This window comes from Pan paniscus, chromosome 18, assembly GCF_029289425.2.
Source record: "Pan paniscus chromosome 18, NHGRI_mPanPan1-v2.0_pri, whole genome shotgun sequence".
Taxonomy (NCBI): Eukaryota; Metazoa; Chordata; class Mammalia; order Primates; family Hominidae; genus Pan; species Pan paniscus.
In genome coordinates this window covers 4,820,863-4,838,821 of record NC_073267.2, presented here as the reverse complement: position 1 = coordinate 4,838,821, position 17,959 = coordinate 4,820,863, and the positions used below count along the sequence as shown (strand labels likewise).

At 53.8% G+C, this 17,959-nt stretch overlaps 1 protein-coding gene across 1 annotated transcript in view; it reads left to right on the top strand.

The window, feature by feature from the left end:
- The first annotated feature begins 8,002 nt into the window (after window positions 1–8,002).
- The window catches only part of TFAP4 (transcription factor AP-4), a 50,254-nt gene continuing 40,297 nt past the window's right edge, over window positions 8,003–17,959 (top strand). Inside the window, exon 1 of the mRNA XM_034939699.3 lies at window positions 8,003–8,137. The gene's annotated coding sequence lies outside the window, so the exon portion shown is untranslated. The remainder of the gene's footprint in view (window positions 8,138–17,959) is intronic.

The window sequence follows — 17,959 nt, the reverse complement described above, 5'->3', positions numbered from 1 at the left end:
TCCTCACGCCACCCCCCCGCGGCCCCGCCCCCGGCCCGAGGGCAGCGCTAGGACACGGCCGGGAGGTGGCCTGGGGGGGGCGGGGGAGCCCGAGACGTCCCGCCCTCGGGGAAGCCCGAGGAGGGGGCCGGGCGCGCGGGCCCAGAGGAAAAGCCCCGCAGACCGGGAAGATGGAGGAGGTGGCGGCGGCGGAGCGGGCGGGGACCCCTCGCCTCCTCCCGCGGGGTCACCTTGGCCCGGCCCCCCTGCGGCCCCGGGCGGCGGGGAAGGCGGCAGGAATGCCTCTCTGCGGGCCCTGATTTCTCCGCCCAGCCCAGTTCCAGGAACGCGCAGGCAGCGCCCGGCGGGCAGAGGTCCCGGATCCCGATGCCGGGCGGCGAAAACCAGGGTTCGGGGCCCGGCGCAACCCCTCACGCTGGTCAGACGGCGGGCGACTCCCTGCCGTGCCCTCGGTCTCAGTTTCCCTCACGGTAGAATAACGACGAGGCCCGATGCCGAGCAATCCGAGCTTCCGCTTGGTTCCTAGCTTGGTCCCAGCATTTGGGACCACCTGCGTCCACTAGCCCGAGCGCCGCGGGAGGTCTAGATCCCTCCTGGACATCAGCACCCTGCGCGGCGCCCGCGGCCAGGGCAGCGAGGGCAGTGAGCGGATACACGCGAGGGAGAAGCCCCGCACCCGGCCCAGCTGTTTTCTGCCTCGTGTTGAACCACAGACTCGCGTTCTTGAGTGTGTTTTGTTTGGGCTAATCCCGTGCCCCCCGCCCTGTTATCTTCTTGCTGCTCTGCTGTATGCTGGCAAATTGTAGTTCAAAAAAACAGCCCTCCTGCTGTTGGACACCCCCTCTTCCCAGCGCAGTTGGCCTTGAGGAGCCTAGGAGACGAAAAAGGCATCCCAGAATCAGCATCCCCTAGAGGTGAGGCATCTGACGCTGGTTTTAAGTCCGTCTTCATTCGTGCATTTGATGCTGCGGTCCCCGCCAGAGCCCGAAGCACGTGGCTCTTGATCACAAGGCATCCATGGCAGGCACAAGGCTTGGCACATAGTAGGTGCTCATGGGCTGGTGCCCAGATGGACACATAGCAGGTGCTCATAGGTTATGTGGAACACAATCGATGCTCATTGTATTTTAAGAGAATGCACACATAGTAGGTGCTCAGGACGTTGTGGGTGAATGCACACATAGTAGGTGTGGACTCCTAATGGATGCTCATGTTTTGGTCTAATGAACACATATTAGGTGCTCATGACCTATTGTGGAAATGGGCACATAGTAGGTGCGCAGGAGCTGTAGGTTGATACCTGGAAGGGATGTAGGAAGGCCGTTTGCCTGGAGCAAAGGCTCGGAAGTTGGCGATTTGGAGGTGACCTCCCCCAGCCTCCACCCTCACTTCACCCCGGTCTCCTGAGTGTGGATAATGTGGAGTGTGGCCGGGTTAAACATTAGCCGGGAGATGGGCCCCGGGGGAAGGCCAGTTTCGGGAGCTAGCGCTTCCAGGAGGGGGCTATTAAGGGCCGACTCTCTGGGTCCGGCGACCTGTGCGGGCGTCCGGAAAGGCCGAGGCCGAGGCCCGCAGAGCGCCCCCTCCCGGCGGCGGGAATCGCTGCGCTTCAGCCCGGAGCCCTGCCCTGCAGCCGACCGCATCCGACCTCAGGCAGGCAGAACTGCAGCCCTGGGGTCGAGGTGTGTAGAAGAAAGGTACAGGAGACGCTAGTTTAAATCTGTTAGCAAAAATGTTTATCGGTCGGGCGCGGTGGCTCATACCTGTAAGCCCAGCACTTTGAGAGGCCGAAGTGGGAGGATCCCTGGAGGCCAGGAGTTGGAGACCAGCCTGGGCAACATAGCAAGACCCCCACCTCCCACCTAGTCTCTATTATATTTTTTAAAAATTGGCTGGGCGTGGTGGCTCACGCCTGTAATCCCAACGTTTTGGGAGACTGAGGCGGGCAGATCACTTGAAGTCAGGAGTTTGAAACCAGCCTGGCCAACGTGGTGAAACCCCGTCCCTGCTAAAAATACAAAAATTAGCCGGGCATGGTGGTGCATGCTTGTAATCCCAGCTACTCAGGAGGCTCAGGCAGGAGAATCGCTTGAGCCTGGGAGGCATAGGTTGCAGTGAGCTGAGATCATGCCATTGCACTCCAGCCTGGGTGACAAAGCAGGACTCCATCTCAAAAAAAAGAAAGAAAGAAAGAAAGAAACTTCCAGTCCTTGGCAAGACCAGTCTTTCTTTTTTTATTTTTCTTTTAATTTTTTTAGAGACAGCGTCTCCTTCTCTTGTCCAAGTTGGACTGCAATGACTCTATCCTACCTCACTGTAGCCTCCCTCCAACTTCAGGGTTCAAGCAAGCCTCCCAACTCAGCCTCCCAACGTGCTGGGATTACAGGTGTGAGCCACCTCCAGACCAGTTCTTTTTCTCTACCAGACATTTTATTTTTTTACTTTTATTTTTATTTGTATAAATAGAGACAGGGCAGGCACAGTGGCTCACGCCTGTAATCCCAACACTCTTATGAGGCCAAGGAGGGAGGATCACTTTGAGCCCAAGAGTTTGAGACCAGCCTGGGCAATATAATGACACCCCAGACCTTTTTTTTTTTTTTTTTTTTTTTTTTGAGACAGAGTTTTGCTCTTGTCGCCCAGGCTGGAGTCCAATGGTGTGAGATCTCGGCTCACTACAACCTCTGCCTCCTGGGTTCAAGTGATTCTCCTGCCTCAGCCTCCCAAGTAGCTGGGATTACAGGCACTCGCCACCATGCCGGCTAATTTTTTGTATTTTTAGTAGAGATGAGATTTCACCATGTTGCTCAGGCTGGTCTTGAACTCTTGACCTCAGGTGATCCACCCGCTCTGGCCTCCCAAGAGACCACATCTCTTTACAAAAAATAAAAAGTTAGCTGGGCCTGGTGGCACACATCTGTAATCCCAGCTACTTGGGAGGCTGAGGTGGAAGGATCACTGGAGCCCTGGAGATCAAGGCTGCAGTGAGCTATATGATCATGCCACCGCACTCCAGCCCAGGTGACAGAGCAAGACCCTATCTAAAAAAAATAATAATAGCTGGGCGCGGTGGCTCACACCTGTAATCCCAGCACTTTGGGAGGCTGAGGCGGGCAGATCACCTGAGGTCAGGGTTTGAGATCAGCCTGGCTAACATGGTGAAGCCCCCCGTCTCTACTAAAAATACAAAAAGTAGCTGGGCGTGGTTGTGTGCGCCTGTAATCCCAGCTACTGGAGAGGCTGAGACAGGAGAATCGCTTGGACCCAGGAGGCGGAGGTTGCAGTGAGCCAAGATAGCGCCACTCTACTCCAGCCTGGGCAACAGAGCAAGACTCTGTCTCAAATAATAATAATAATAAGCTGGGTGTGTTGGCCTGTAGTCCCAGCTACTTGGGAGGTTGAGGCAGAAGGATCACTTGAACCCGAGAAGTGGAGGCTGCAGTGAACTGAGACTGTGCCGCTCCAGCCTGGGTGACAGAGTGAGAATATGTCTCAAAATAATAATAATATTTAGAGATAGGTCTTGCCATCTTGCCCATGCTGGTCATGAACTCCTGGTCTCAAGTGATCCTCCTGCCTCAGCCTCCCAAAGTGCTGGGATTCCAGGTGTGAGCCATCCCCAGCTCTTTCTCTCTACTGGACCTTTTCATTATATGCATGACAACCGCACAAAGAAGTTCACTAACTTGTCCAGGGTTGTTTAAGCTAGTAGGAGGCATAGTCCAGATTGTAGTCTCCATGTGTCTGCAGTCTGAATCCAAAGCTTGTGCTCTCTAACCCACTACTTCCCTGGGGCATCAGGTAGCTGTCAAGGTGGGGGACAGGCAGTGGAGACAGCCAACAAGGCCAGGCTCTGAGCTGTTTTCTCTAGGTTCTGCTTTTCCAGGAGGCAGCAGCTGCCATTGCAGGAGAGCCAGGCCCCATTTCTCCTTCTAGGTGAACAACAGGCATGGAGGCATGTCCCCCCTCCCTGCCATTGTGCTGGGCGTCCTCCTCTCAGAGTAGGCCCCTCTTGGAGGGAGGATGGTCTCCCCTATTAGACGGTAAGATCCCCAAGGAGAGGGACATTGTCTGCTTTGTCCCTCCCACTGCAAGGTCCTGCCCAGGGCCTGGCATGTTGTCAGTGCTTCCTGAGTATCGCTGATAGATACACTTTGGGGGCTGAACTTGGTCCCCTAATCCTTTACCAGTAAACATTTATTGAACATCACCTAGGTTCACATTCATTTTTTTTTTTTTCGAGACAGAGTCTTGCTCTGTCGACTAGGCTGGAGTGCAGTGGCATGATCTCGGCTCACTGCAATCTCCACCTCCCAGGTTCTCCTGCCTCAGCCTCCTGAGTAGCTGGGATTACAGGCCTACGCCACCACACCCAGCAAATTTTTGTATTTTTAGTAGAAATGGGGTTTCACCATGTTGGCCAGGCTGGTCTCGAACTCCTGACCTCATGACCCGCCCGCCTTGGCCTCCCAAAGTGCTGGGATTACAGGCGTGAGCCACCGCACCCAGCTCCAACAGATTATTAAGCTCTCTTTTTTTTGAGATAGGGTCTCACTCTATCGCCCGAGCTGGAGTGCAATGGTGCGATCACGGCTCACTGCTGCCTCGACATCCCAGACTCAGGTGATCCTCCTACCTCAGCCTCCCAAGGAGCTGGGACTACAGGCATGTGCCACCACACTCAGCTAATTTTCATATTTTCTGTAGAGACAGGGGTCTCACTATGTTACCCAAGCTAGTTTCGAACTTCTGGGATCAAGCAATCCTCCTGTCTTAGCCTCATAACAGGCGTGAGCCACCATATGCAGCTGAGACCCTGTCTGTTTTTTTTTTCTGAGACGGAGTCTTGCTCTGTCACCCAGGCTGGAGTGCAGTGGTACAACCTCTGTCTCCCAGGTTGAAGCTATTCTCCTCCCTCAGCCTCCTGAGTAGCTAGGATTACAGGCGTGTGCCACCACATCCGCCTAATTTTTGTATTTTTAATACGGATGGGGTTTTGCCATGTTGGCCATGCTGGTCTCTAACTCCCGACCTCAGGTGATCCACCCACCTCATCCTCCCAAAGTGCTGGGATTACAGGCATGAGGCACCGCGCCTGGCCCTTAGACCCTATCTCTAAAAAAACAAAACAAAAACAAAAAAAACAAAAGAAGTAACCCTTGAGACCTACATTGTAGATGTAGGAGAGATGACAGGAATCAGAATGGATGAATGGTGGCAGATCCAGACCTCTGGCCCTTGACCTTGGCCAAGCCCTCTAACCTCTCTGAGCCTCAGTTTCCCCATCTATGAAATCGCAGTCCTCAGGGTACCTATCACCACTGGCCTCTGTGAGGCTCAGTGGGAAGTGCACAGAAAGGGCTTCCAGCAGCACGTGGCTGGGAGAAAGAGCCCGCAAATGGTAGCTATTATGAATGAAGCAGCCCACAGCGGGCAGAGCCCAGTCACAAGGCAGGAGTGATGGAGGGAGTGAGATCAGGATGACTTATCAACCCTGAGCCGGTGGCCTGGCGAGGCTCTCTCTCCATTGGCGCTGGCTGGCTGAGCCTACAGAGCTGGGGCTGTCTGCGGGTGGGGTGTTTATTCTAGGAAGCAGCCCTGGCTGCTTCTCATTCCCTGCCCCAGGGAGAAAGGAGGGCTTCAAGTCAGAACCGAAGCCATGCTGGGCCTGGCATGTACAACACAGCGCCACCTGCCCGCAGGGCCCAGAGCTGAAAATGCCCAGGAGGTGCAGCCCCAGGGGCCTGGCTGGGACTTGCAGATGTGAGACACTCCCAGGGTGACCCACCTGACTCCCCAAGAACCTGTCCTGCAAAGCCTAAAATGCTCAGCTTTTGGAAGTCTAGAGACTGGGTCCTGCATCCCAGGGCGGGGACGGGATGGGGCGCCTGGGCTAGGGGGGAGAGTTCTATCAGAGGTGGGGATGTCCCTGGTGGCAGCGCTGTCACCCTTGGGCTCCTTCATCAGAGGCTTGCTTCATGGAAGCCATGTGAGCTATGCAGTTGCACAGGGCTGGCCCTTAGAAGGGCCTGAGTGTGGCTGAATGTTCTGCTGTCACCGTCTTGAAATTCTTAATCATTTTAGAACATGGCCCGCGAATTTTCATTTTACATTACGCAGCCTGTCCTGCCTTCATGGTTTCGTTTCTCCTAGCATGTAGCTTCTCCCTCCCATCAGTGCGCGCAGACCCAACCTTCAGCCACATCCAGCAAGACAGGAGTGCCTTAGGTAAACCTCATTTCCTGAAAGGCGGTGGGAGACATGCACCTGCCACCCCAACCCAGCAGGACCAACCTTTCGGGAAAACCTGAGGCCGGCTGTGTGATGTGGGTGAGTCACTCAACTGCTCTGAGCTTCTCGGTATCATAATATTGCACAGATCCTTGGGAAGTTTAAAAGAGGTAGTTTTGGGCTGGGCCTGGTGGCTCATCCCTGTAATCACAGCACTTTGGGAGGCCAAGGCAGGTGGATCTCTTGGGGTCAGGAGTTCGAGACCAGCCTGGTCAACATAGTGAGACACGGTCTCTACTGAAAATACAAAAATTAGCTGGACATGGTGGCACACGCCTGTAATCCCAGCTACTCAGGAGGCTGAGGCACGAGAATCGCTTGAAACCAGGAGGCAGAGGTTGCAGTGAGCTGAGATTGCACCACTGCACTCCAGCCTGGGTGACAGAGTGAGACGCCATCGCAAAATAAATAAATAAAAAGTAAAAGAGGTAGTTTTGGTTGGGCACAGTAGCTCACGCCTGTAGCTCCAGCACTTTGGGAGGCCGAGGCAGGAGGATTGCTTGAGCCCAGGAGTTCGAGAACAGCCTGGGCAACATACTAAGACCCTGCCCCATCTCTACAAAAAATTAAAAAATTAGCTAGTTGTGGTGGTGCATGACTGTAGTCACAGCTACTTGGACAGGTGAGGCGGGAAGATTGCTTGAACCCAGGAGGTGGAGGCTGCAGTGAGCCGATTGTGCCACTGAACTCCAGCCTGGGGGACGGAGTGAGACCCAGTCTCAAAAAAAAAAAAAAAAAAAAAAAGGCCGGTCACAGTGGCTCAGGCCTGTAATCCCAGCACTTTGGGAGGCTGAGGTGGGCGAATCGCTTGAACCCGGGAGGCAGAGGTTGCGATGAGCCCAGATCACGCCATTGCACTCCAGCCTGGGCAACAGAGCGAGATTCCAACTCAAAAAAAAAAAAATGTAAGATTATTGCAGGGCTGGGTGCGCTGTCTGACGCCTGTAATCCCAGCACTTTGGGAGGCCGAGGCGGGCGGATCACGAAGTCAGGAGTTCAAAACCAGCCTGGCCACCATGGTGAAACCACATCTCTACTAAAAATACAAAAATTAGCCAGGCGTGTTGGCGCGCACCTGCAATCCCAGCTACTCGGGAGGCTGAAGGAGGAGAATCGCTTGAACCTGAGAGGCGGAGCTTGCAGTGAGCCGAGATCGCGCCATTGCACTCCAGCTCTGGGCGACAGAAGACTGTCTGACGGGGTAGGGGAAAGATTGTTGAAGGCGCTAACTTGGAGGGAGAGGAGTCCGCCTGGGATCCCTAAGGACCTGCCCCGGGGAGGAGGAGCCGTCCCTCCCTTGGCCCCTCCCCTCCTGCCTTCCGAGGGAGGAGACCCCCCAGGGCAGGAACGAGGGGGCGGAGAAGCGCGAGCGACACATTTTTGAGTCGTGACCAAGTGGAAACTCCCTCCCCGAGGCGGAAGCCGGGGGCGCCCCACTGGGGCCCAAGCCTCCGCCGGGGCGGGATTCCAAGCCAGGGGCGGGGGGCCGCCGGTGACCCGGGCCCCGCCTCTCGCCCGCCTCATGAATATGAACAAGCCGGCTGGTGAGCGGAAGTGCGAGGCGGCCCCAGGCTGGCTGGCTCTGCCGCTGAGAAGGGGGCGCGAGTCCGGGGGGCGTGGCCTGGCTCGGACGCCCCGCCCCTACCCCCACGCGGGGCCTGCTTCCGGCCGGCGCGCCCCGGACGTGACCTCGCGGGCGCGCGCCGGGAGCCGCCAGACTGGGCGCCGACAGCATCCTCCGGGGGTAGGCGCCCACAGTCATTCTTTCCATCGCTGCGGACACGGGAGTCAGAAGTGAAACAGTCCTGTCCTCGTGGGGCTTACGTTCCAGGCGCAAGAGCCACAGGTAGTCGAATTGGGAAACCGCCTCGGATGTCACATAAGCGCCCAGGGAGGACAGGGCAGGACAGGGCCTCGCTGGGGAGGTGACTTGAGTCAAGACTCAAAAGAGGGAAGCGAGGGAACAAGCCATGCGAGGAACTAACGAAGGAACATTCCAGAAAGATTTCACATCCCAAGCCTAAGGTCCAGGGGCAGCAGGCATTGAGGCGGATGTGGCTGGAGTGGAGAGAAAGAGGAATTAAAAGGATGGAGTAATGACAATAATGGCTCACATTTTTTAGCAAGAGGTGGGTTCACTACCTATCTATCGTTATCTGGGGGGAAATTAGGCTCTGGGAGGTCAAATAACTTGCCCAAGGTCACACAGCTTGTAAGTGGCCAGAGCAGCATTGGAACCCAAGGGGACGGATGTCTGAAACACACCCAGGAGTCCCAAGGTGGGATGACCTTGACCAAGACAGGCCCTTTATCCCTTGTCTCAGTTTCATCCCAAAGAGCTGCCCAAACACAGCCTAAAATCAGGGCACAGAGCAAGGGTGTAGCTGAGTGTGCGTAACATCTGTTCTCCTGGGAGATGCTTTTGTTGTCTGGGAAGCACTTGTCACCTCTCCAGGCTCTGGAGCAGGTACAAGTGGCTTCGGGGAGGAAGGGTGGGAGCCGGGAAGAGGCTGCTTCTGGTGGCAGGAGGAGAGAGGGAGTGGGTGAGGGGCCCCGGGCTGGCTGAGTGCTCTGGAGCATGACAAAGGCAGTGTCAGCCAGGCAGCTGTGTCCGCCACTAGCAACCTCGCAGGCAGCATCCCCCGCCATCCCTCTGAGCCTGGAGAGATTGAAACACACACAGTCAGCGTGCCTGCTGCCCAGGTGAGGTGCAGAAGGCCTGGGGGTTGCCAGTCTGGGCTCTGCCGCGAGAAAGTGGCTTTTCTGCAGCAGGAAGCGGGGAGGAAGTGTTTTCACCCTTCTACAAAGCTCTGTCTCTGCCTCTGGATCCACGGTGCTGCAGGCCTGAGGGCTCTCATGGGTACGGGCCTGGTGAGTCATCTAGAATTTGCCCCTTCCCCAGCCTGGTGCAGCCTCTAGTCTCGGCCTTTACGCTCTGCTGTAAAATGAGGCTGGGTCAGGAGTGGGACCCATCCTCCGTGTTTGAGGAGCTGGGCTATTACATGAGCCCCTACCTGAGGTCGCCCCCGTGTCAGAGGTCCTGGTGGGACCAGACCAAAATGGAACCTACTATCGGGCCCATTTTGAGAGGGAGACACAGAGAAGTTAAAAGTACATGCACACACAGCCCTAAAGTAGCAGAGATGGCATTCAAGTCCAAAGCCTTTGACTCCAGGACGGGCACAGTGGCTCACACCTGTAATTTCAGCACTTTGGGAGGCCGAGGTGGGAGGATCTCCTCAGCCCAGGAGTTCAAGACCAGCATGGGCAACATGGTAAGACCCTGTCTCTATTAGCGGGGCGTGATGGCTCATGGCTGTAGTCCCAGCTACTCTGGAGGCTGAAGCAAGAGAATCGCTTGAACCTGGGAGGCAGATGTTGCAGTGAGCTGACAGAGCAAGATTCCATCTCAAAACGAACAAGCAAACACTAGTCTTGCCCGGCGAGGTGGCTCAGGCCTGTAATGACCAGCCTGGCCAACATGGTGAAACCCCTTCTCTACTAAAAATACAAAAATTTGCTGGGCATGATGGCAGGCGCCTGTAATTCCAGCTACTTGGGAGGCTGAGGCAGGAGAATCCCTTCAACCTGGTAGGTAGAAGTTGCAGTGAGCCGAGACTGTGCTGTTGCACTCCAGCCTGGGCAACAAGAGTGAAACTCCGTCCCCAAAAAGAAAAAAACACTAGCCTCAAGCCACAGCCATGTCTCCAACCTTCCCGGCCAGGTTTCTCAAAAGAGTGGGCTACCTGAGGTCACCCACTCCTGCCGAACTCCAGGTGGGCTTCCTCATCCCTTGCTCTATCCTAAACTGTTCCTTAAGTGACACTTCACACCCTGACGTCTTCCAAGCTGAGACCCCACCAGCAGCTAGCTTTTCCTTTGTGGTTCCACCCACCTCCTAAATCCCTTTAGCAGCCGGGTGCGGTGGCTCGCACCTGTAATCCCAGCACCTTGGGAGGCCAAGGCGGGCGGATCACGAGGTCAGGAGATCGAGACCACGGTGAAACCCTGTCTCTACTAAAAATACAAAAAAATTAGCTGAACGTGGTGGCGGGCGCCTGTAGCCCCAGCTACTCGGGAGGCTGAGGCAGGAGAATGGCATGAACCCGGGAGGCAGAACTTGCAGTGAGCTGAGATCGCACCACTGCACTCCAGCCTTGGCGACAGAGTGAGACTCCAGCTAAAAAAAAAAAAAAATCCCTCTAGGGTCCTGCCCCTCTGCCTGTAGCCCCTAAAACCGAATACTCCTGAAAGTTTTATCCTGGGAACCCCTTTCCTTGACACTTTAACTCCGTGGAAGAGGCAAAAGTGAGGGGAGCCCCCATCTCTACTTAAGAGTTCCCCACATATTTTTTATTATTATTTTTTTCGTGACGGAATTTCACTCTTTGTTTGCCCAGTCTGGAATGCAATGGCACAATCTCAGCTCACTGCAATCTCTGCCTCCCGGGTTCAAGTGATTCTTCCACCCTAGCCTCCCGAGAAGCTGGGATCACAAGCGCCCACCACCACACCAAACTAATTTTGTATTTTTAGTTGAGACGATTTCACCATGTTGCCCAGGCTGGTCTCGAACTCCTCAGATGATCGGCCCTCTGCCTCCCAAAGTGCTGGGATTACAGGTGTGAGCTACCGCGCCCGGCTCAGAGTTCCCCATATTTATACTTGCCCTCCAGGGCACACTGGCCTCCATTTTTAGGGACTTGCTTGGTATCTGCCCTTGGTTAACCCACTGGAGCTTTCCAGTTGGACTCCTTGATTGGAGGGGAATCTGGCTACACCTGTTGCCCTAGGATGGACCAGCAGGGCCCGTCTTGAGGCTGCACTCGAGGATAGAGGAAAAAGTGTCATCTTTAAGAGTCCCACTGAGTAGCCAGGTTTCCCTGCCGGAAATTCCTGCCTTGTTTTCCTTTCCCTGGTAAAACTAGGAGAGCCACCTCATTTTCCTGAGCCCTGAGCCCTTAGCGCCCGCCCCCACCCCTGTTGGTTCTAGCTACACAGGCTTTCGGCCTCAGGGTTGCTTTGCACCATCCCCTTCCCCCAACCCAGGCAAGTTCGCTTCTGCTTCTCTCTTGCCCAGCCCTCATTAGCAGGCTCTGACACTTCTCAGCCGCCTGTCCGCTTTGCAGAGAACTGACATGTGAGCTGTGCCCAGGGACATCTGCTGAATGGGCGGGTCCCCTGCCGGACCAGTCCATCTGTCCCTCACTCAGTGTTCCTTCTGAGCTGAAGCTGCCCAGCATCCCCCATCTGTGTGAGTATTCACACAGCACTGGCCAAAGCCCTGTCGGGAATCACGTGATTCAGATCCTGGTTTTGCCCCTGTCAGCCTTCGGACAAGACAGATTTCTTTTTCTTTGTTTCTCCTGAGATAGGGTCTCACTCTGTCGCCCAGGCTGGAGTGCAGTGGTGTGATCTCAGCTCATTGCAGCCTCCGCCTTTGGGGTTATAGCAAGCCTCCCACCTCAGCTTCCCAAGTAGCTAGGATTATAGGTGCACACCACCATGCTCAGCTATTTTTTTTTTACATTTATATTTAGTAAAGACAGGGTCTCACTGTGTTTCCCAGGCTGGTCTCAAACTCCTGGCCCCAAGTGATCCTCCCGCCTTGGCCTCCCAAAGTGCTGGGATTACAGGCATGAGCCACCATGCCCTGGCTACCCAACAGACTTCTTTTCTTTTTTTCCCCCCCAAGACGGAGTCTCACTCTGTCATCCAGGCTGGAGTACATTAGCGCAATCTTGGGTCATGGCAACCCCTGCCTCCTGGGTTAAAGCAGTTCTTCTGCCTCAACCTCCCGAGTAGGTGGGATTACAGGCGCATGCCACCACGCCCGGCTGGCTAATTTTTTTGTATTTTTAGTAGAGACGGGGGTTTCACCATGTTGGCGAGGCTGGTCTCAAACTCCTGACCTCGTGATCCACCTGCCTCGGCCTCCCAAAGTGATGGGATTACAGGAATAAGCCACCATGCCCGTCCCACCCAACAGATTTCTTGAGGTGAGTTTTGGTTTCCTGGCATGGTATTGGCTACATGACCTCATCTGTAATGTCTTTGGCAAACAGAATAACTTGTTTTGTATTACTATGTTTAATCTTCAAAATCACCCTATTGAGTAGATTGTCACAATCAGGCCTGTTTTGTGGATGAAGAGAGGGAGGCTTGGAGAAGCCGCGTGGTTCATGCAAAAATGCAGAGCTGCAAAGTAGTGGCAGTGGGGTTCAGGTCCTGACGCTTTCACCGCTGAGCGCCTCGCCATCCCCTGCTGCCATCCTCTCTTGGTTCTGATACTTCTTTTTTTTTTTTTTTTGAGATGGAGTCTCACTCTGTCGCCCAGGCTGGAGTGCAATGGTGCGATCTCGGTTCACTGCAACCTCCACCTCCCACGTTCAAGCGATTCTCCTGCCTCGGCCTCCGGAGTAGCTGGACTACAGGTGCCTGCCACCACGCCTGGCTAATTTTTTGTATTTTTTTAGTAGAGACAGGGTTTCACTGTGTTAGCCAGGATGGTCTCACTCTCCTATCCTCATGATCCACCTGCCTCGGCCTCCCAAACTGCTGGGATTACAGGCATGAGCCATCACGCCTGGCCTTTAGGCCAGCTAATTTTAAGGTGCTTCTCTGAGTAGTGTGAACTGGGGGTCATGCGAAGGGGTCTCAGTGAATCTGGGCAGAGTGTGGTGCTGCTGGGAGCCTGCAGCCCCTTTCAGTCTGGTTCCTTGAAAGGTTAAACATGGAGGCCGGGTACAGTGGCTCAGGCCTGTAATCCCAGCACTTTAGGAAGCCGAGGCAGGGAGATCACTTGAGGTCAGGAGTTGGAGACCAGCCTGGACAACATGGCGAAACCCTGTCTTGATGTAAAAAAAAAAAAAAAAAAAAATTGGGTGTGGTAGCAGGCACCTGTAGTCCCAGCTACTCAGGAGACTAAGGCAGGAGAATCCTTTGAATCTGGGAGGTGGAGGTTGCAGTGAGCTGAAATCAGGCCACTGCACTCCAGCCAGGGTGACAGAGTGAGACTCCATCTCAAAAAAAAAAAAAAAAAAAATGTTAAACATGGAGTGACCATATGACGCAGCAGTGCCCCTCCTAGGTATATATCGTGTATATCTAAGAGGAATGGGAACATATCTGCACAAAAATTTGCATGGGAATGTTCAGAGCAGTGTTATTCATAAGAGCCAAAAAGTGAAAGCAACCATGTGTCCCTCACCTGATGAATGGATAAATCAACTGTGGTCTCTCCAAACAGTGGAATATGATTCAGCCATAAAAAGGAACGAAGCAGCTGGGCGCGGTGGCTCACGCCTGTAGTCCCAGCACTTTGGGAGGCCGAGGCCAGTGGATCACGAGGTCAGAAGATCGAGACCATCCTGGCTAACACGGTGAAACCCTGTCTCTAAAAAAATTAGCCAGGCGTGTTGGCACATGCCTGCAGACCTAGCTACTTGGGAGGCTAAGGCAGGAGAATTGCTTGAACCCGGGATGCGGAGGTTGCAATGAGCCGAGATCGTTCCACTGCACTCCAGCCTGGGAGATAGAGTGAGACTCCGTCTCAAAAAAAAAAAAACAGAACAAAAAAACGAAGCACCAATGAATACTACAACATGGATGACCCTTGAAAGCATTATGCCCAGTGACAAGCCAGACACACAGGACGCATGTTGTGTGTTTCTGTTCATATGAAATTTCCAGAATAGGCAAATCCATAGAGACTGGAAGTAGATTAAGGGCCAGGGGCAGTGGCTTACATCTACAGGCATGAGCAGTTTGGAAAGCTGGGGCAGGAGGATCACTTGAGACCAGGAGTTCAAGACCAGCAGTTCAAGACCAGCCTGGGCAACAGAGTGAGACCCCTATCTCTAAAGAAAATAAAGTTAGCTGAGTGTGGTGGCGCCCACCTGTAGTCCCAGCTCCGCGGGAGACTGAGAGGAGAGGACTGCTTGACCCTGAGAGGTAGAGGTTACAGTGAGCTATGATCAAACCACTGAACTCCAGCCTGGGCAACACAGTGAGACTCTGTCTCTAAAAATAAATAAATAAAAAGATAGGGTAGCTTAGGGGTTGCCTGGGGCCTGGGGTGGTGGTGAACATCAGGGAGTGACTGCTAAATGGAGTTTCTTTTTGGGTTAATGAAAATATTCCAAAATTGGTCAGTTGCAGTGGCTCATGCCTGTAATCCAAGCACTTTTAGGAGGCCAAGGCATGTGGATCACTTGAAGTTAGGGGTTTGAGACCAGCCTGGCCAACATGATGAAACTCCGTCTCTACTAAAAATACAAAAAAATCTAGCTGGGCCTGGTGGTGCTCACCTATAGTCCCAGCTCCTTGGGAGGCTGAGGCGGGAGAATCGCTTGAACCTGGGAGACAGAGGTTGCAGTGAGCCGAGATCATGCCACTGCACTCCAGCCTGGGTGACAGAGTGAGACTCCGTCTCGAAAAAAAAAGAAAAAGAAAATATTCCAAAATTGCAGTTATGGATGCACAGATCTGTGGATATTGAAAAACAACTGAATCATCTACTGTGGTGTAATTGTAAAGTGGTGAATTATATGGATTATATCTCAATAAAGGTCTTTTTTTTTTTTTTGAGACGGAATCTTGCTCTGTCGCCCAGGCTGGAGTGCAGTGGCACAATCTCGGCTCACTACAAGCTCCACCTCCCGGGTTGGTGGACATTCTCCTGCCTCAGCCTCAGCCTCCCAAGTCGCTGGGACTACAGGTGCCCGCCACGATGTCTGGCTAATTTTTTGTATTTTTAGTAGAGACGGGGTTTCACTGTGTTAGCCAGGATGGTCTCGATCTCCTGACCTCGTGATGCGCCCACCTCGGCTTCCCAAAGTGCTGGGATTACAGGTGTGAGCCACTGCGCCCGGCCTCACTAAAGGTCTTATTTAAAAAATTAGCCAGATTCCCTGCTTCAGTGATAAAAAAAAAAAGGAGGGGGGGGCAGGAGAAGAGGACCCAATAACTTCCTGAGTGACTGGGGAAAATATTTTTGGGTTATATTTCTGTAATTCTCGTGAAGTGATTACAGAAGTGACGGGATAGAGGAGGTTTCTTTAAAAAAATTTTTTTTTTTTAATTTAGTAGAGATGGGATCTTGCTATATTGCCCAGGCTGGTCTTGAACTCCTGGACTCAAGCAATCCTCCTGCCTGGGCCTCCCGGAGCTCCGGGGTTACAGGTGTCCATTCCCATGACCAGCCGATAGAGGAGGTTTCTATTCATCCTTCAGGCCTCAGCTGACAAGTTACCCCAAGATAAGCCTCCCCCACCCCATAACCCTCCCTCTGTCACTTTGTCACGTGTCTGAGCCCTTGTTTCTTCCTTTTTTTTTTGAAATGAAGTCTTGTTCTGTCGCCAGGCTGGAGTGCAATGGCGTGATCTCGGCTCACTGCAATCTCTGCCTCTTGGGTTCAAGCGATTCTCCTGCCTCAGCCTCCCGAGTTGCTGGGATTACAGGCACATACCACCACACCCAGCTAATTTTTGTATTTTTAATAGAGACGGGGTTTCACCATGTTGGCCAGGGTGGTCTCCATCTCCTGACCTCATGATCTGCCAGCCTTAGCCTCCCAAAGTGCTGGGATTACAGGCGTGAGCCACCGCGCCCGGCCTGTTTCTTCCTTTTATAGCTCTTCCGACACTTGGAATTCTTTTCTGCCTCTGGACCTGATTTTGCTGGGCTCTTGCCCAGCTGAGTTCCGTGAGGTTCGGGGCTTGTCTGTATCTTGTCTGCCACATCATAGGTGCTCAGTGCACACCTGTTGAGTGGATGCACCATAGATATATTGATAACGGTTGGGAGCGAGTGAGCAGAGCAGGGCTGCTCAGGGTGTCTCCAGCCCTAGTGGCTTTCTCTTTATTCCAGTCCCAGGAGAAAGTCTCTGGAAAGGAAGCCCGAAGTCGGGTCTGGCTGGGAAGAGGTGGGGGCTGGGGCGGCTGCCGGGTGCTGGGGCTGGGAGGAAGTCTGCAGCCAGGCTGCTGAGGGTGTGGCGTCTGTGTGTGCACCTTTGGAATGTGGCTGATTCACTCTGAGGGGAGCCATATGCTGCCGCCACCGCCTCGGATCTGACATCTGGAGGCCGAATTCCAGGAGGAGAGAGACAGATTTCTGCAAGCAGATGCCAACTTTGAAGGTCAAAGGGAGCAATGGAACTGCTTTCGGGGGGGTGAGAGGGTCCAACACTCCCTCCAGGGGCTGGGAGGGAGGTGAGGCCCCCTCCCCAGACTTGCCCTAGCCCCTGATCTATCAGAGCCTCTATGGGGACAGCTGGGGTGTAAGGAAGAGAGCATGAGCTTCAGCGTTCAGACCTGGATTCAAAGACCAGTTTCTGGGCCAGGCACAATGGCTCATGCCTGTAATCCCAGCATTTTTGGAAGCTGAGGTGGGAGGATCACTTGAACCTAGAAGTTTGAGACCAGCCTGGGCAACATAGTGAGACCCCATGTCTACAAAAAAATAGAAAAATTAGCCAGGTGTGGTGGTGCGGGCCTGTAGTCCCAGCTACTCCTGAGGCAGGATTGCTTGAGCCCAGGAGGTGGAGGCTACAGTGAGCCAAGATTGCACCACTGCACTCCAGCCTGGGTGACAGAGCAAGACCCCCCCATCTCAAAAATAAATTTAAAAATAAATTAATTAATTAATAAATAAATGAAATAAAGACCAGTTCCTTGACAGCTCGTGTAACTGCAGAGGCCGAGGGTCTAGCTGGGTCCAGAGCTCACAGGAACACTGGCTTGCATCTCCCGGCCAGGTTTCCTCCGTGTTCGCTTTGCTCTTGGGCCAGCGCTTCCTGAGAGGAGGCCCTGATGTCACAGACCTGTGAACTTCCAGCTTGTGTCTACCACAGGTTCCAGCAGAATCCTAGGTTTGCCTCTCTTTGGCTGGAGCTGGGTCCCAACCCAGCCCTGTAGCGATCACCGTACTCCTGATGGGACAGGTCTGGGTCAGGAGCCTGCCCAGCACAGGGCAATACCCCTGTAGCCCCATGGAGCAAATGGAAATGAGGGGGGCTGTCCCTTAAAAGAACCACACCGGCCAGGTGTGGTGGCTCACGCCTGGAATCCCAGCACTTTGGGAGGCTGAGGTGGAAGGATCGATTGATCCTGGGAGTTGGAGACCAGCCTGGGCAACATAGCAAGACCCTGTCTCTACAAAAAAAAAATTTTTTTTGAGATGGGAGTCTCGCTGTGTTGCCCAGGCTGGAGCACAGTGGCGTGATCTCGGCTCACTGCAAGCTCTGCCTCCCAGGTTCATGCCATTCTCCTGCCTCAGCCTCCCAAGTAGCTGGGACTACAAGCGCCCACCACATGCCCGGCTAATTTTTTTGTATTTTCAAAAATTTTTTTAAAATTAGATGAGCATAGTGGTGTGTACCTGTGGTCCCAGCTACTTGGGAAACTGAGACGGGAAGATGGCTTGAGCCCAGGAGGTTAAGGCTGCCGTGAGCCTTGATCGCACCACTGCATTCCAGCCTGGTCAACAGAGCAAGGCCCTATCTCAAAAACAAAACAAAAAAACATAAATACAAGAGCGACCCCCCAGCTCTGCTAAGCTGCCTCCACCATGCTGGCTGCCAGGCCCTGTGCTCAGCTTCATGGGCTTTAGCGTCCCCAGGTGTCCCTTTGGTTGAGTCTCTCCCTTAAGCTCTCAGATGCTCATTTTC